Genomic DNA, 14676 nt, shown 5'->3' with positions numbered 1-14676 from the left:
CAGTCATGTGTGATAATGAGCTCATTTATTAAATGCAATTAATGAATACATTGCCACCTCTTGTTGTGTGTGTGTGTGTGTGTGTCTTCTGTGTTTCTGTGTTTCCGGCATTTCACATTGGAACAGCTCATTCACCTTCCTTGTCTTCTCTCCGCCCTCCCTCCCTCCCTCCCTCCTAGGTAAGTTAAAGAGCTGCACCTGAGCCAGCCACTGATTGATGCAGCACCACAGTCAAATAGTGGAGTGGAGTGGAGTAGGGGAACAGCAAACAGCCATTAAAGCAGCCAGCCGCCTACCCGCCACAATGGACCTACCTGTGTACACTAGGTGGATGTGATGGAATGTACTGTCGTCCCTACATTTCAAGAAGAAGTAAGAATTGCAGTTGCAACAAACCCTTGCTTGCCTACAAAGAGAGCAGCAATTTGGATTTGTTACTATGTTACCTGGAAGAATAACAAACTGTGCAAGGATGGAGGTTGTAGGAGCAAAGAGAAGTTGTCTGTAAAGTTGGTGGATGCCTATTTTCCATTTTGCAGTCCCTTGTCTCCCTCTTGTGGCCTCCTGGAGGCAAATAAATGTGCAAAAAAAAGACAGCCTGGCGGCCGGCTGTTGCAGTGTTGCCCTCTCAGGCAACACTGAGTGACTGACTGAGCCTCACAGTCTTATATAAAGTTCAGACGGAACTTTGCACGTGTCATAGTGGAGCCCTCAGGATTCCAGAGCCAGCTTTCTGACATCATAATGGGGCCTGCCTCAGAGATAAAAGCCTGGGCCCAGGCAGTGTTGTTCAGTGCTGCTCAGCAGGCAGCACAGGACTGGATTAAAGCTGATACAAGGTGTGAAGGAACAAGGGGTGGCTGTGGGCATGCACTTGCTGCCGCTGCCAGTGTTTATCTGCATGGCAGGAGGGCATTTGGGCGTTGCCAGGAAGGCGTTTTTATGTAGATTCCTCCTCTTTCAGCACTGCATTGTGGTGCAAGCAAAAGAAGCAAATCCTGTCTGGCTTCCTCTCCGGCCTTTATTCACCTCCCGCTTAGTAGCTGTAAATGTGTGTGAGCCTGCAGGGCCCCATGGAATTGCCTAGGAGTAGGCTGAATCGCTGCAAGGGGTGAACAGCAGTATGGGACAGGCTCGGGCAAGGCAAGGGCCGCTCGGGTTATCGCTTCTCGGCCTTTTGGCAAGATCGGGTGTAGTATTTCTGCATCTGGTTTTGTTGGGAGGTGTCCGGGGTACCCTGCTCCTTGGCCTTGGGGGATCGTCTCTTTTCACAGAGAGACTTCACCCCCTTGCTGCTATTTGGGGAGTGGGCTTAGCCCCCGGACAACGAGTGGCGATCGCGCCTTTTCCAAGAGGTCAACCGGCCTTGAGGCGTCATTAAACGAGCGTTCCAAGGGCGTTTTGTCGGGCATCGTAGGTGTCTGGGGTACCCTAATCCTTGGCCTTGGGGGAGGGTTTCACTTAATTGTGGAATCTGAGCCCTTGCTGCTATAAGGGACAGGCTTAGCCCCCAGGCACTGAAAATGCCATTCACATTTGGTTTCGCATCCGGGGACACCCGGTTGCGCCAGTCCGTCCGCATCGAGGTGGAAGAAGGCCATCGTCAGCGGAAGAACCTTCGCTTCATTGTGGAGGTGATTCTGCTGGACTTCCTGGGGCTCAAGCGGGCGGACATCCTGTGTCTCAATGACCAGGAAAGCCGCGGTCGGTACACCATCTCCTTTACGGCCGCGGCATGCTGCGAGAATATGCACAAGAAACTATCTGATGCGGGCCAGAGTGAGGAGCGGCTAAATGGACTGAACTTTTTATTCCTCTACGGGGAGGAAGAGGTCCCGCTCGTGATATGTATGTTCAGTCCATTTGTCCCAGAGTGTGACATTGAAACCTTCCTCAGTCGTTACTGCAGGGAGGTCCGCTTCTCACACAAGATCTTGAATACCCAGAGCTTCTGGAATGGGAAAAGAAAATATTGGGTGAAGTTCCGCCAGGATCCCAATGGCATTGGAGGCTTTCACCACCCACCCCAGAACTTTGCCATTGGGAAGAATCGAGGATTCTTATTTTACCCCCAGATGCCAATAGCCTGCCGGAACTGCTTGAGATATGGCCACACCAGAGAACATTGTGACCGGCCCCATGTGGTGCAGTGTAACAGGTGTGGCCAGGTTGGACACGTGGCGGCAAAATGCAGTTCCGAGGTGTTGTGCAATCTGTGCGGCATGACTGGGCATGCTTTTAAAGACTGCCCCCGCAGAGCGAAGTCTGGGCCACCCAGACCAGGGCCAGAGCGGCAGTTTGCAACATGTGCAGACGCCGCTGGTAATGCCCCAAAACGAGCATTGACGACTGAGGGGTCCAGGCCAAAGTCCTTCACAGCTCCATCGGGGGGCCCACCGATGTCAGCCTCGAGGGACGGCCACAGGGATTCCACTGGGTCCAGGCAGAGCAGGAGGAATTCTGACTCTGCTGGACATAAGTTGACCGGCACCTCTGCAGACGGGTCCTCTGCTCCGCCTGCAGTGGACCCTGTTGAGGCAGTGGTTAGCGACAGGCGTCGTGCTTCCGTAGGTTCTGCGGTAAGACCTGACGCCTGTCCCAAGAGTGTGGGCATGGAGCGGAGACACTCTGTGTCAAACGAGGGCTCCATTAAGAAAACCCCCAAACATGCTGGATTGGAGCCTCGTTTTGACCATTACCGGTCAACAGGGGAGCCAGAGCAAAGTTCCTCCACTGCGGTTGTAGAGGGGCTTGCGATGAAGGCTCCCCGTAAGCAGGCAAAGGTTGCCAAAAGTGATGGGACCTCACAGGCCCCTGTGCAGCTGCCAAGTAGAGACATCAGCGATATCTTCAGCCAGGGGCCAGAGATGGGTGAGAGCGACTTCGAGGAGATGGATAGGAGCCATTCTGCTAAGAGACAGCGAGAGGAGGAGGAGTCCGGAGTTCGGAGGAAAGCTGCCTACCGGAGTTCCGATGAAAGCAGTGTGGGGGTTGGAGCCGCCCACGTATCTGGCTCTGACCCTACCAACATTAAAGATTTGTTGACCCCTCAAAAAGGGGGTCCAGATTCGCAGCTGATCTCCGAGTACGACTCTTCTGGTTCGGACTCTGACTTAAACTGAGACTATGTTGGTTCCTATCAAAGTCGCCTCACTAAATGTGAGGTCCCTAAAGAGCCCTGTTCGCAGGACTGCTTTATTTTCATTTTTAGAGACTGTGGACTTTGACCTTTGCCTGCTTCAGGAATGTGGAATCCCTAATGACTTGGAATATGAAGATCTAAAGATGGACTGGAAACTAGGCCCCTCAGTCTGGTCTGGTGGAAATGACTGTCGCTCTGCGGGGGTTGGATTGCTCTGCCGAGGTCGTTTTATCTCCATCCAAACAGTGACTGAAATCATGCCCGGCAGAGCTATTTTAATACATTTGCTTTTTAATGGAATTTTAATTCGTGTTTTAAACGTTTATGCCCCTCCTTCCAAACAGGAGAGGGCAGAACTATTAGAAATTTTACCATTGTTTTGTGTGGGGTCTACCCCCCTGCTGGTGGGTGGTGATTTTAACTGTGTACGAGATGGAGAACACCGGCAGGGTGGGGATTTTAATCGAAAAATTGACCGTACTTCTTACCTGCTCAAGAATTTTATTGGTGATTTTAAATTGAAAGATTGCTGGAGGGAACTCTTGCCTGCAGACCCAGGCCCCACCTGGTCCAATGGAAGAGTGAGCTCCAGAATTGATTTTATTTTCACTTCTAACAGTTTTATTCCCAAAAAATGTTTGCTTTTAACAAATATTTTATCTGATCACAAGCTCCTTTCGGTGCACTTGGAGCTAGAGGGGGAGCAAAAAGCTTGTAGGGGTCCCTGGAGACTAAACACCACGCTCCTGGAGGACCCCATCATTAAAGAGGAGTTTGTGCGGACCTACCAGTGTTGGCAGTCCCATAGAGCGCCCAGTCAGCCTATGCTACACTGGTGGGAGGGCATTAAACCCAAAATCAGAGCTTTTTTTATTCGAGCAGGTAAGAAGAAAGCAAAAGAGAAAAAACAATGGTTTTATGTTCTTAATAAACGTTTACATGTGCTTTTTAAATTGAAGGAGATTGGTATGGATGTTGATGATGATATCTTAAATCTTAAAGCTGAAATAAAACATGCCATAGAAGAGAAAGGGAAACAAATAATTTTTAATTCACATGTAAAGCACCTCGAGGATGGCGAGAAGTGTTCCCGGTTCTTCTTCAAAAAGGTAATGGATAAACGAGATGTCATTTTAAACCTTGAAGGAGAAACCACTATGGTCGGCATTTTAAATTCTGCTTTTAATTTCTACCAATCTCTTTTTAACAAGAAAAATATTGATCCTTCCTTTTTAGAACATGTTCTTAATTCCCTTGATGCCAAGCTAGATATTTTAGACCAGGAAGTTTTATCCCGTAATATTACCTTGGAGGAACTTTTATTTGCTTTTAAAAGTTTTTCTAATGGGAAAGCTCCTGGGGAAGATGGTCTGCCCATCGAATTTTATCATGCTTTTTGGGAAATTTTAAAGAATGACATGTTTTTATTGTATAAGGAAGTTTTTATTACTGAAGAGCTGCCCCCTTCCTGGAGGAGGGGGATTGTGTCCTTAATTTTTAAAAAAGGTGAGAAGGACCAGTTAAAAAACTGGCGCCCTATTACTCTTTTAAACGTTGATTGTAAAATTTTAGCTAAACTAATAACAATCCGTTTTAAACCTTTTATTCATAAATTAATCCATCCAAACCAGGTATGTGGGGTACCTGGGAGGTCAATTACTGAGTCCCTGAATATTTTACGTGACATCATTTGGTATTTTAAAGAAAGGGGTCAAAGTCTTGCTATTTTATCCTTAGATTTCGAGAAGGCTTTTGACCGGGTCTCCCATGAATATCTTTTTATGGTTCTTAAAAAGATGGCTGTTCCTGAAATTATTTTAACACGTATTAAGCTTTTATATCGATCCTGTTTTAGCCAAATTTCTATCAACGGATTTTTAACTAAAGGTGTTCCTCTTTTATCAGGGGTGAAACAGGGGTGCCCGTTGTCTCCGCTCCTTTTTATTTGTGCCATAGAACCTCTGTTCACCCTAATAAGAGATGATAAAGTCATCAGAGGCGTGCCCATACCTGGAGGAAGGGGGAACCAGGTAAAAATCCTGGGCTATATGGATGACGCCACCGTCCTATGCCCAGACGCCGCTTCTATGAGAAGGGCATTGAGGAACACCGGCTTTTTTTGTGAAGCCTCTGGTTTTAAATTAAACGTTGATAAGTGTGACTGTTTTTATACTGGTGTATGGGATTCCTCTGTGACACCAGGAGTTAACATGCAGCAGGATCAGATAAAAATTTTAGGAATTGTTTTTAATCAAGAAAACGATGGGAGACCCAATTGGGATTCAGTAATTGCCAAAATGGAAAAAAAGGTTTTAATGTGGAATTTGAGAAATCTCACCATGGAGGGAAAAGTTTTAATAATTAAATCTGTTTTATTACCTATAATGCTCTATGTAGCTATGGTTTTCCCTCCAACAATTTTATATATTAAAAAAGTGACCAGGATCTGTTTTATGTTTTTATGGGGTTCCAAAATGGAAAAACTAAAACGTGATTTTATGTACAGATGTAAGGACAATGGCGGGAGAGATGTTCCTAACCTTTTTAACTTCTTTTACATTAAATACTTTTGCTTCTGTTTTAAAATGTATAATTCTGATGGTATTTTTAGCTACTTTTTAAAGTACGCTACGGGCATGATTTTTAAACGATGGTTTCGTGTCCCTTTGAATTCTCCTGTGCTTCTGTGTCCCCCAAAACAATATGCGGTGCTCGAAAAAACTGTCAGGCTACTAGGTCTCCAAGAATTGGGGCCTGACATATTGGGGGACCAGAAAAAAGTGTCACTCTCCTGTAGGCGGCAGGAAGATACACTGGCAGTTTCAAATTTCTCACAGGCAAGGTCCAAGGTGGTGTGGCGGAACGTTTTCGGGAAATTTATGGCAAATGTGCACAGGGACCTTGCCTGGGCAATCGTTCACCAGTGCCTCCCTACCCGTGAATTCCAGCATAGGCGAGGACTGGTGGCGAGAGCCAAGTGCCCGAGAGACAGGTGTGGTGACGACGAGACGGTAATGCACCTGTTTTGGAACTGCCCATATGCACAGGAGGTTTGGAGGAAGGTAGGCCCATTGCTGAAATGGGCCTGCGGTCTTAAAGATCTTAAATTTGAATACGTGTTTTATGGTCTTTTTAACTGCCCAAGTTTTAAACAGCAAATGGTCTGTTGGATCATTTTAAACTGTTTTAAGAATGCCATCTGGAAGGTTAGGAACATTCTGCTTTTTAAACATGATTTTATTGACGTTAAAAATTGTGTGAAATATGCCCTAAGTGAAATGTATATTTATTATCTTAGGGACAAAAAGCAGCTAGGGGTAAAAGAAGCAACATCCATGTGGTGTTTGCAAATGTGGAATACCATAACATTGTAAATAAAAATGGTTTTATTCTTTTATGTCTTTTATGCCCTGTACAAATTTTATCCTGCTATTGTTCTGTACTTTTATTATAACATCTGTATTACTGGTCTTATTATTATTCTTTTGTATTCATTTAAATGTATGAATATTTATGTATTATGCCATTGATTTTATCTTGTGGTTTCAATTCTTAAAAAAAAGTCTGTAAAATATATTATTTTTGCCAATAAAAAACTTTGTTGAAACCTTATCTGTTCTTATCAGTTTAATATCTGATACGTCCCCTATCTGGGGACCATATATTAAATGGATTTTTAGAACAGGGAGATGGAAATAGAGCTTGCTCTGTCCACTCCACGCATTGACCTGGTATTGCAGTATTTCCAGGACCGGTGCACCCTTCCCTTATGTGTTGACTAAAATCAGATTCCAAAAGTGTTTTTTCTCTTTGCCATTGTTTCTGTCTTTCTGAAGGGATCTCCCCTTTTAATCCCATTATTTCAACACCTGTTGGACAATGCATTTGTACAGTCATGTGTGATAATGAGCTCATTTATTAAATGCAATTAATGAATACATTGCCACCTCTTGTTGTGTGTGTGTGTGTGTGTGTCTTCTGTGTTTCTGTGTTTCCGGCATTTCACATTGGAACAGCTCATTCACCTTCCTTGTCTTCTCTCCGCCCTCCCTCCCTCCCTCCCTCCTAGGTAAGTTAAAGAGCTGCACCTGAGCCAGCCACTGATTGATGCAGCACCACAGTCAAATAGTGGAGTGGAGTGGAGTAGGGGAACAGCAAACAGCCATTAAAGCAGCCAGCCGCCTACCCGCCACAATGGACCTACCTGTGTACACTAGGTGGATGTGATGGAATGTACTGTCGTCCCTACATTTCAAGAAGAAGTAAGAATTGCAGTTGCAACAAACCCTTGCTTGCCTACAAAGAGAGCAGCAATTTGGATTTGTTACTATGTTACCTGGAAGAATAACAAACTGTGCAAGGATGGAGGTTGTAGGAGCAAAGAGAAGTTGTCTGTAAAGTTGGTGGATGCCTATTTTCCATTTTGCAGTCCCTTGTCTCCCTCTTGTGGCCTCCTGGAGGCAAATAAATGTGCAAAAAAAAGACAGCCTGGCGGCCGGCTGTTGCAGTGTTGCCCTCTCAGGCAACACTGAGTGACTGACTGAGCCTCACAGTCTTATATAAAGTTCAGACGGAACTTTGCACGTGTCATAGTGGAGCCCTCAGGATTCCAGAGCCAGCTTTCTGACATCATAATGGGGCCTGCCTCAGAGATAAAAGCCTGGGCCCAGGCAGTGTTGTTCAGTGCTGCTCAGCAGGCAGCACAGGACTGGATTAAAGCTGATACAAGGTGTGAAGGAACAAGGGGTGGCTGTGGGCATGCACTTGCTGCCGCTGCCAGTGTTTATCTGCATGGCAGGAGGGCATTTGGGCGTTGCCAGGAAGGCGTTTTTATGTAGATTCCTCCTCTTTCAGCACTGCATTGTGGTGCAAGCAAAAGAAGCAAATCCTGTCTGGCTTCCTCTCCGGCCTTTATTCACCTCCCGCTTAGTAGCTGTAAATGTGTGTGAGCCTGCAGGGCCCCATGGAATTGCCTAGGAGTAGGCTGAATCGCTGCAAGGGGTGAACAGCAGTATGGGACAGGCTCGGGCAAGGCAAGGGCCGCTCGGGTTATCGCTTCTCGGCCTTTTGGCTAAGATCAAGTGTAGTATCTGTTCTTATCAGTTTAATATCTGATACGTCCCCTATCTGGGGACCATATATTAAATGGATTTTTAGAACAGGGAGATGGAAATAGAGCTTGCTCTGTCCACTCCACGCATTGACCTGGTATTGCAGTATTTCCAGGACCGGTGCACCCTTCCCTTATGTGTTGACTAAAATCAGATTCCAAAAGTGTTTTTTCTCTTTGCCATTGTTTCTGTCTTTCTGAAGGGATCTCCCCTTTTAATCCCATTATTTCAACACCTGTTGGACAATGCATTTGTACAGTCATGTGTGATAATGAGCTCATTTATTAAATGCAATTAATGAATACATTGCCACCTCTTGTTGTGTGTGTGTGTGTGTGTGTCTTCTGTGTTTCTGTGTTTCCGGCATTTCACATTGGAACAGCTCATTCACCTTCCTTGTCTTCTCTCCGCCCTCCCTCCCTCCCTCCCTCCTAGGTAAGTTAAAGAGCTGCACCTGAGCCAGCCACTGATTGATGCAGCACCACAGTCAAATAGTGGAGTGGAGTGGAGTAGGGGAACAGCAAACAGCCATTAAAGCAGCCAGCCGCCTACCCGCCACAATGGACCTACCTGTGTACACTAGGTGGATGTGATGGAATGTACTGTCGTCCCTACATTTCAAGAAGAAGTAAGAATTGCAGTTGCAACAAACCCTTGCTTGCCTACAAAGAGAGCAGCAATTTGGATTTGTTACTATGTTACCTGGAAGAATAACAAACTGTGCAAGGATGGAGGTTGTAGGAGCAAAGAGAAGTTGTCTGTAAAGTTGGTGGATGCCTATTTTCCATTTTGCAGTCCCTTGTCTCCCTCTTGTGGCCTCCTGGAGGCAAATAAATGTGCAAAAAAAAGACAGCCTGGCGGCCGGCTGTTGCAGTGTTGCCCTCTCAGGCAACACTGAGTGACTGACTGAGCCTCACAGTCTTATATAAAGTTCAGACGGAACTTTGCACGTGTCATAGTGGAGCCCTCAGGATTCCAGAGCCAGCTTTCTGACATCATAATGGGGCCTGCCTCAGAGATAAAAGCCTGGGCCCAGGCAGTGTTGTTCAGTGCTGCTCAGCAGGCAGCACAGGACTGGATTAAAGCTGATACAAGGTGTGAAGGAACAAGGGGTGGCTGTGGGCATGCACTTGCTGCCGCTGCCAGTGTTTATCTGCATGGCAGGAGGGCATTTGGGCGTTGCCAGGAAGGCGTTTTTATGTAGATTCCTCCTCTTTCAGCACTGCATTGTGGTGCAAGCAAAAGAAGCAAATCCTGTCTGGCTTCCTCTCCGGCCTTTATTCACCTCCCGCTTAGTAGCTGTAAATGTGTGTGAGCCTGCAGGGCCCCATGGAATTGCCTAGGAGTAGGCTGAATCGCTGCAAGGGGTGAACAGCAGTATGGGACAGGCTCGGGCAAGGCAAGGGCCGCTCGGGTTATCGCTTCTCGGCCTTTTGGCTAAGATCAAGTGTAGTATCTGTTCTTATCAGTTTAATATCTGATACGTCCCCTATCTGGGGACCATATATTAAATGGATTTTTAGAACAGGGAGATGGAAATAGAGCTTGCTCTGTCCACTCCACGCATTGACCTGGTATTGCAGTATTTCCAGGACCGGTGCACCCTTCCCTTATGTGTTGACTAAAATCAGATTCCAAAAGTGTTTTTTCTCTTTGCCATTGTTTCTGTCTTTCTGAAGGGATCTCCCCTTTTAATCCCATTATTTCAACACCTGTTGGACAATGCATTTGTACAGTCATGTGTGATAATGAGCTCATTTATTAAATGCAATTAATGAATACATTGCCACCTCTTGTTGTGTGTGTGTGTGTGTGTGTCTTCTGTGTTTCTGTGTTTCCGGCATTTCACATTGGAACAGCTCATTCACCTTCCTTGTCTTCTCTCCGCCCTCCCTCCCTCCCTCCCTCCTAGGTAAGTTAAAGAGCTGCACCTGAGCCAGCCACTGATTGATGCAGCACCACAGTCAAATAGTGGAGTGGAGTGGAGTAGGGGAACAGCAAACAGCCATTAAAGCAGCCAGCCGCCTACCCGCCACAATGGACCTACCTGTGTACACTAGGTGGATGTGATGGAATGTACTGTCGTCCCTACATTTCAAGAAGAAGTAAGAATTGCAGTTGCAACAAACCCTTGCTTGCCTACAAAGAGAGCAGCAATTTGGATTTGTTACTATGTTACCTGGAAGAATAACAAACTGTGCAAGGATGGAGGTTGTAGGAGCAAAGAGAAGTTGTCTGTAAAGTTGGTGGATGCCTATTTTCCATTTTGCAGTCCCTTGTCTCCCTCTTGTGGCCTCCTGGAGGCAAATAAATGTGCAAAAAAAAGACAGCCTGGCGGCCGGCTGTTGCAGTGTTGCCCTCTCAGGCAACACTGAGTGACTGACTGAGCCTCACAGTCTTATATAAAGTTCAGACGGAACTTTGCACGTGTCATAGTGGAGCCCTCAGGATTCCAGAGCCAGCTTTCTGACATCATAATGGGGCCTGCCTCAGAGATAAAAGCCTGGGCCCAGGCAGTGTTGTTCAGTGCTGCTCAGCAGGCAGCACAGGACTGGATTAAAGCTGATACAAGGTGTGAAGGAACAAGGGGTGGCTGTGGGCATGCACTTGCTGCCGCTGCCAGTGTTTATCTGCATGGCAGGAGGGCATTTGGGCGTTGCCAGGAAGGCGTTTTTATGTAGATTCCTCCTCTTTCAGCACTGCATTGTGGTGCAAGCAAAAGAAGCAAATCCTGTCTGGCTTCCTCTCCGGCCTTTATTCACCTCCCGCTTAGTAGCTGTAAATGTGTGTGAGCCTGCAGGGCCCCATGGAATTGCCTAGGAGTAGGCTGAATCGCTGCAAGGGGTGAACAGCAGTATGGGACAGGCTCGGGCAAGGCAAGGGCCGCTCGGGTTATCGCTTCTCGGCCTTTTGGCTAAGATCAAGTGTAGTATCTGTTCTTATCAGTTTAATATCTGATACGTCCCCTATCTGGGGACCATATATTAAATGGATTTTTAGAACAGGGAGATGGAAATAGAGCTTGCTCTGTCCACTCCACGCATTGACCTGGTATTGCAGTATTTCCAGGACCGGTGCACCCTTCCCTTATGTGTTGACTAAAATCAGATTCCAAAAGTGTTTTTTCTCTTTGCCATTGTTTCTGTCTTTCTGAAGGGATCTCCCCTTTTAATCCCATTATTTCAACACCTGTTGGACAATGCATTTGTACAGTCATGTGTGATAATGAGCTCATTTATTAAATGCAATTAATGAATACATTGCCACCTCTTGTTGTGTGTGTGTGTGTGTGTGTCTTCTGTGTTTCTGTGTTTCCGGCATTTCACATTGGAACAGCTCATTCACCTTCCTTGTCTTCTCTCCGCCCTCCCTCCCTCCCTCCCTCCTAGGTAAGTTAAAGAGCTGCACCTGAGCCAGCCACTGATTGATGCAGCACCACAGTCAAATAGTGGAGTGGAGTGGAGTAGGGGAACAGCAAACAGCCATTAAAGCAGCCAGCCGCCTACCCGCCACAATGGACCTACCTGTGTACACTAGGTGGATGTGATGGAATGTACTGTCGTCCCTACATTTCAAGAAGAAGTAAGAATTGCAGTTGCAACAAACCCTTGCTTGCCTACAAAGAGAGCAGCAATTTGGATTTGTTACTATGTTACCTGGAAGAATAACAAACTGTGCAAGGATGGAGGTTGTAGGAGCAAAGAGAAGTTGTCTGTAAAGTTGGTGGATGCCTATTTTCCATTTTGCAGTCCCTTGTCTCCCTCTTGTGGCCTCCTGGAGGCAAATAAATGTGCAAAAAAAAGACAGCCTGGCGGCCGGCTGTTGCAGTGTTGCCCTCTCAGGCAACACTGAGTGACTGACTGAGCCTCACAGTCTTATATAAAGTTCAGACGGAACTTTGCACGTGTCATAGTGGAGCCCTCAGGATTCCAGAGCCAGCTTTCTGACATCATAATGGGGCCTGCCTCAGAGATAAAAGCCTGGGCCCAGGCAGTGTTGTTCAGTGCTGCTCAGCAGGCAGCACAGGACTGGATTAAAGCTGATACAAGGTGTGAAGGAACAAGGGGTGGCTGTGGGCATGCACTTGCTGCCGCTGCCAGTGTTTATCTGCATGGCAGGAGGGCATTTGGGCGTTGCCAGGAAGGCGTTTTTATGTAGATTCCTCCTCTTTCAGCACTGCATTGTGGTGCAAGCAAAAGAAGCAAATCCTGTCTGGCTTCCTCTCCGGCCTTTATTCACCTCCCGCTTAGTAGCTGTAAATGTGTGTGAGCCTGCAGGGCCCCATGGAATTGCCTAGGAGTAGGCTGAATCGCTGCAAGGGGTGAACAGCAGTATGGGACAGGCTCGGGCAAGGCAAGGGCCGCTCGGGTTATCGCTTCTCGGCCTTTTGGCTAAGATCAAGTGTAGTATCTGTTCTTATCAGTTTAATATCTGATACGTCCCCTATCTGGGGACCATATATTAAATGGATTTTTAGAACAGGGAGATGGAAATAGAGCTTGCTCTGTCCACTCCACGCATTGACCTGGTATTGCAGTATTTCCAGGACCGGTGCACCCTTCCCTTATGTGTTGACTAAAATCAGATTCCAAAAGTGTTTTTTCTCTTTGCCATTGTTTCTGTCTTTCTGAAGGGATCTCCCCTTTTAATCCCATTATTTCAACACCTGTTGGACAATGCATTTGTACAGTCATGTGTGATAATGAGCTCATTTATTAAATGCAATTAATGAATACATTGCCACCTCTTGTTGTGTGTGTGTGTGTGTGTGTCTTCTGTGTTTCTGTGTTTCCGGCATTTCACATTGGAACAGCTCATTCACCTTCCTTGTCTTCTCTCCGCCCTCCCTCCCTCCCTCCCTCCTAGGTAAGTTAAAGAGCTGCACCTGAGCCAGCCACTGATTGATGCAGCACCACAGTCAAATAGTGGAGTGGAGTGGAGTAGGGGAACAGCAAACAGCCATTAAAGCAGCCAGCCGCCTACCCGCCACAATGGACCTACCTGTGTACACTAGGTGGATGTGATGGAATGTACTGTCGTCCCTACATTTCAAGAAGAAGTAAGAATTGCAGTTGCAACAAACCCTTGCTTGCCTACAAAGAGAGCAGCAATTTGGATTTGTTACTATGTTACCTGGAAGAATAACAAACTGTGCAAGGATGGAGGTTGTAGGAGCAAAGAGAAGTTGTCTGTAAAGTTGGTGGATGCCTATTTTCCATTTTGCAGTCCCTTGTCTCCCTCTTGTGGCCTCCTGGAGGCAAATAAATGTGCAAAAAAAAGACAGCCTGGCGGCCGGCTGTTGCAGTGTTGCCCTCTCAGGCAACACTGAGTGACTGACTGAGCCTCACAGTCTTATATAAAGTTCAGACGGAACTTTGCACGTGTCATAGTGGAGCCCTCAGGATTCCAGAGCCAGCTTTCTGACATCATAATGGGGCCTGCCTCAGAGATAAAAGCCTGGGCCCAGGCAGTGTTGTTCAGTGCTGCTCAGCAGGCAGCACAGGACTGGATTAAAGCTGATACAAGGTGTGAAGGAACAAGGGGTGGCTGTGGGCATGCACTTGCTGCCGCTGCCAGTGTTTATCTGCATGGCAGGAGGGCATTTGGGCGTTGCCAGGAAGGCGTTTTTATGTAGATTCCTCCTCTTTCAGCACTGCATTGTGGTGCAAGCAAAAGAAGCAAATCCTGTCTGGCTTCCTCTCCGGCCTTTATTCACCTCCCGCTTAGTAGCTGTAAATGTGTGTGAGCCTGCAGGGCCCCATGGAATTGCCTAGGAGTAGGCTGAATCGCTGCAAGGGGTGAACAGCAGTATGGGACAGGCTCGGGCAAGGCAAGGGCCGCTCGGGTTATCGCTTCTCGGCCTTTTGGCTAAGATCAAGTGTAGTATCTGTTCTTATCAGTTTAATATCTGATACGTCCCCTATCTGGGGACCATATATTAAATGGATTTTTAGAACAGGGAGATGGAAATAGAGCTTGCTCTGTCCACTCCACGCATTGACCTGGTATTGCAGTATTTCCAGGACCGGTGCACCCTTCCCTTATGTGTTGACTAAAATCAGATTCCAAAAGTGTTTTTTCTCTTTGCCATTGTTTCTGTCTTTCTGAAGGGATCTCCCCTTTTAATCCCATTATTTCAACACCTGTTGGACAATGCATTTGTACAGTCATGTGTGATAATGAGCTCATTTATTAAATGCAATTAATGAATACATTGCCACCTCTTGTTGTGTGTGTGTGTGTGTGTGTCTTCTGTGTTTCTGTGTTTCCGGCATTTCACATTGGAACAGCTCATTCACCTTCCTTGTCTTCTCTCCGCCCTCCCTCCCTCCCTCCCTCCTAGGTAAGTTAAAGAGCTGCACCTGAGCCAGCCACTGATTGATGCAGCACCACAGTCAAATAGTGGAGTGGAGTGGAGTAGGG

At 46.7% G+C, this 14676-nt stretch overlaps 6 non-coding genes across 6 annotated transcripts; all 6 read left to right on the top strand.

The window, feature by feature from the left end:
- Window positions 1-6715: 6715 nt before the first annotated feature.
- Window positions 6716-6907, top strand: LOC142731710 (U2 spliceosomal RNA). Its single transcript, XR_012879124.1, has one exon. It is a non-coding gene; the product is annotated as a U2 spliceosomal RNA (small nuclear RNA).
- A 1286-nt stretch (window positions 6908-8193) lies between these two features.
- LOC142731718 (U2 spliceosomal RNA) lies at window positions 8194-8384 on the top strand. The gene has a single exon (XR_012879129.1). It is a non-coding gene; the product is annotated as a U2 spliceosomal RNA (small nuclear RNA).
- Window positions 8385-9670: 1286 nt separating this feature from the next.
- LOC142731717 (U2 spliceosomal RNA) lies at window positions 9671-9861 on the top strand. Its single transcript, XR_012879128.1, has one exon. It is a non-coding gene; the product is annotated as a U2 spliceosomal RNA (small nuclear RNA).
- A 1286-nt stretch (window positions 9862-11147) lies between these two features.
- LOC142731715 (U2 spliceosomal RNA) lies at window positions 11148-11338 on the top strand. Its single transcript, XR_012879127.1, has one exon. It is a non-coding gene; the product is annotated as a U2 spliceosomal RNA (small nuclear RNA).
- A 1286-nt stretch (window positions 11339-12624) lies between these two features.
- Window positions 12625-12815, top strand: LOC142731703 (U2 spliceosomal RNA). The gene has a single exon (XR_012879118.1). It is a non-coding gene; the product is annotated as a U2 spliceosomal RNA (small nuclear RNA).
- A 1286-nt stretch (window positions 12816-14101) lies between these two features.
- On the top strand, window positions 14102-14292 carry LOC142731691 (U2 spliceosomal RNA). Its single transcript, XR_012879107.1, has one exon. It is a non-coding gene; the product is annotated as a U2 spliceosomal RNA (small nuclear RNA).
- The last annotated feature ends 384 nt before the right edge of the window (window positions 14293-14676 follow it).

Source organism: Rhinoderma darwinii, unplaced genomic scaffold (genome assembly GCF_050947455.1).
Source record: "Rhinoderma darwinii isolate aRhiDar2 unplaced genomic scaffold, aRhiDar2.hap1 Scaffold_854, whole genome shotgun sequence".
NCBI classification, from domain to species: Eukaryota; Metazoa; Chordata; class Amphibia; order Anura; family Rhinodermatidae; genus Rhinoderma; species Rhinoderma darwinii.
This window is presented reverse-complemented; position numbering and strand designations above follow the sequence as displayed.